Consider the following 3,891-nt stretch of genomic DNA (forward strand, 5'->3'; position numbering starts at 1 on the left):
ATATAGGAGCTCTGGTAGCATAGTTGCTAAAGCACTTGACTGCTAACCAGAAGGCTGGTGGTTCAAACCCACCAGCCACTCCTCAGAAGGAACGTTGGGCAATCCTACTTCCGTAATGATACTGCCTCGGAAACCCAAGGAGGGGTCGCTATGAGTCGGGGCCAACTTGATGGCACACGACGACAACAACAACATATATATATATATAACAAAACGTTTGCTGTTTCAACGTCGTTTTTCGTGCACAATTCAGAGGCAGTAACTGCATGTCTCTGAATTCGGTACCTTAACTCTATGAAGACTCAGGTGGCCTGACCCAGGCCGTGCCATTCAATCGCTTCTTATGCACGTGAGAACTGGACAGCGAATAAGGAAGACCAAGGAAGAGTCGGTGCCTTTGAGATATCTTGGGGGAGACTGTTGAAGGTCCCACAGATGGCCAGAAGAACTAACAGATCTTAGTGCAGCCCGGACGCCCCTTAGAAGCGAGAATGGCCGGACCTTGTCTCTCGTTGGACGCACTGTCATTGGAGTCAGGCTCTGGAGAAGGATGGTAAAGTGGAGGCGGGGAGGAAGCCCCTCACGGAGATGGACGGACGGACGCGTGGCTGCGATGCTGGGCTGAGGCATGGGGGGGTCGGGAGGCTGGCAGGACCGGGCGGGGTTTCGCTCTGTTGTCCAGGGGGTCACTGTGAGTCGGAGCTGACTTGATGGCCCCTGACACCACTACCCCTTTGCAAGTGTTTTCATCACCCCAAACAGAAACCTGGCACCCCTCAAGCAATTCCGTCCCCTCTTCCCCTCCCACTCGCCCCTGGTAACCACAGAAAAATTCTGTGTGGAGTCCTCTCGGCTCTGGGAAGGTGATGACCGCAGTGAGGGGGGCAGGGTGAGCTGGTGTCAGGGGCGTGGCCTGGCTGCTGGGCGCTGCTCTGTGGGCGCTTCCTCTGTGCCGTGGCTGGCCTCATGGGGACACCCTCACCTGGCCACCCAGGTGTGCTCATGGGCCAGCAGCACCTACAAGTTGTGACGCAACATGTGGGGCGTGGCAGACGCCGAGTGCTGTGTCCTGAGTGGTGAGGGTGTCCAGGGAGCAGCGGGTGGCCAGTAGCGGAGCCAGTGGTCCAGCCACCTGTGAGCTGGACAGTGAGGCAGTGAGGCCAGCATCAGCGGGTCAGCCAGCACTCCTGGGGGTCTCTGCTGGGCGTCTCTGCTGGGCATCTCTCCTAGGCATCTCTCGTGGATGTCTGTCTTGGGCGTCTCTCCTGGGGGGTCTCTGCTGGATGTCTCTTCTGGGGGTCTCTCAGACATCCCTCCCAGGCGTCTCCTTTGGGCATCTCTCTCTCTCTCTTTTTTTTTTAATTATTTTTAAAAATTAATTAATGCATTTATTTTTATTGTGATTTGGGTGAAAGTTTACAGAGCAAATTCACTTTCCATACAACAGTTCACATACACTTTGTCTCATGACATTGACTACAATTTCCCACAATGCAACATCTCCCCTCCCACTTCCTCCCCATAGTTACCTCTTCCCTGTGTCCATCCCTCCATGCCCTCCGGCCCCCCAAGCTGTCTCCCTGTGCATAAGCAGCCCTTCTTTCTCCCATGATTGTTCTCTCCAAGGAGTGTATCTACCTCAGGTACATGTTCAGCTCATAGGCCTGTATTTTGTTTAGCTGGAAACCACAGGTGTAGGTTCAATTCCAGACCTGAAGGGCAGCTCGGGGCCATAGTCTCAGTGGTTCCACCAGGCTCTATCAGACCAGCAAACCTGGTTCCCTCCTTTTTTTTCCAAACGATGTTGAGTTTTGTTCCACATTGTTCTCCCTGTCTATCCAGGATCTCCTACATAGATCCCCCTCTGTGTGGTTGACTGTGGTAGCCAGGCACCATCTAGTTCTTCTGGTCTCATAGTCGTATAGGCTGTGGATCACATGGTGTACCAGTCCCTTGTACTAACTGTGTCCATGAATCTTTGTTTTTTTTCATTCTTCTTTGCTCTGGACAAGGAGAGACCCATCATTGCATCTAGATGGCTGCTTGCAAGTTTTTAAGATCCCAGTCACTACTCGCCAAAGTAGGAGGTAGAACAATGTTTTGTGTAGTGTGTTATGCCAATTGAGCTTGATGGCCCCTGTGACCATGGTTCTGAGCTGGGTGTCTCTCTTGGGTATCTCTCCCAGGACCCCCAGCCGCCTGAGCTCGCCCTCCACAGCCGCCCGCTCGTGCTGCTGCCGTGGGTCTCTTGCCCCCGCTGTCCCTGACCCCCGCTGGCCCCCTCGCTGCCTGTGGTCTCCTGGCCTGGTCTCTGCTCCCAGGCTGCTCTGGCTTCCCGCTGTGCCCCAGCGGCCGCTGCCCCTCTTGTTTCTCTGCCGATCTCTCCCTGCCCTTCCCTGGTGGGCTCTGTCTTGTTCATTCCCAGGGTCTCTCGCTGCTGTCCCAGGCTCTGAGTGCCACCACGGGTGCTGGGGTCACATTTTCTCCCCTGGCCAGGGCAGGTGCTGTGTTTGTGTGTCTGGGTGGGATGAAGGAACTCTGGTGGCAACTAATTAAAACGTCGGTGGTTTTAACACACCAGCTGCTCCGCAGCAGGAAGAGGGGGCCATCGACTACTGTAAAGACTGACAGCCTTGGACACCCAACGGGGTCACTATGAGTCGGAATTAACTCAATGGCAGGGGGTTTGGGTTTTGTCTGGGTATAATATATGAAGGCTGGTATGGGTGCGTGTCTGGGTGTGCTGGCTATAAGCATATGTGTGTCTGTGTGTGATGGCTGTGAGCCTGTGTGTGTGTGTCTGTCTGGGTGTGATGGCTGTGAGCAGCCTGTGTCTGTCTGTCTGTCTGGATGTGATGGCTGTGAGCAGCCTGTGTCTGTCTGTCTGTCTGTCTGGGTGTGATGGCTGTGAGCGTGTGTGTGTCTGTCTGGGTGTGATGGCTGTGAGAGTGTGTGTGTGTGTGTCCGTCTGTCTGGGTGTGATGGCTGTGAGCCTGTGTGTGTCTGTCTGTCTGGGTGTGATGGCTGTGAGCGTGTGTGTGTGTCTGTCTGGGTGTGATGGCTGTGAGCGTGTGTGTGTGTGTGTGTCTGGGTGTGATGGCTGTGAGCCTGTGTGTGTCTGTCTGTCTGTCTGGGTGTGATGGCTGTGAGCCTGTGTGTGTGTGTCTGTCTGGGTGTGATGGCTGTGAGCCTGTGTGTGTGTGTGTGTCTGTCTGGGTGTGATGGCTGTGAGCCTGTGTCTGTCTGTCTGTCTGTCTGGGTGTGATGGCTGTGAGCCTGTGTGTGTGTGTCTGTCTGGGTGTGATGGCTGTGGGCCTGTGTGTGTGTCCATGCGAGTGTGCAATGGCTGAGAGCCCTAGCCATAGGTACAGATTTTGGGGAAGGCTTGGTGGCCTCCCTGTCCTGCTCCCTCCAGCTCTTGTGTCTGGAGGGCTGGGCCCAGAGCCCCTTCTTTGGTGAGGGTCATGGGAGCAGAGCCCTAGGTCCCTGCGGATTGGAGAGTGGGCTTGCACGCGGCAGCCAGGCGAGGCCCGCCCATGACCTCGGCGAGCCCAGCTCCTGAAGTCGGCTCAGCGCTCTGCACCCTCAGGGGCCGCCGCCAGCTTCAGGCCAGAGCAGATCACGGCGCAGCCGCCCTGCGGGCGCTGACCGGAGGGGCGCTCCACCAGGGGGCGCCCACACGCCGGCCGAGGCCCGCTGCGGCCGTGGGCGGGCCCTTTCTTCCCGGGTCTGGGTTAGTCACTAGACTCGCGCGCAGCAGGGGGCTGGGTTTGCTGAGGCCCCGCGGGTGACGCTCCTATCCCCATGTCCCCGTGCAGGGCGAGCATTCGGTCATTCTACACCCATTACGGAGCCCCTCCTGCGCGCAGGCAGTGTCTGGTTGGTGCAAGC

Source organism: Orycteropus afer, unplaced genomic scaffold (assembly GCF_000298275.1).
Source record: "Orycteropus afer afer isolate SDZICR_OR568_19922 unplaced genomic scaffold, OryAfe1.0 scaffold00726, whole genome shotgun sequence".
NCBI lineage: Eukaryota > Metazoa > Chordata > Mammalia > Tubulidentata > Orycteropodidae > Orycteropus > Orycteropus afer.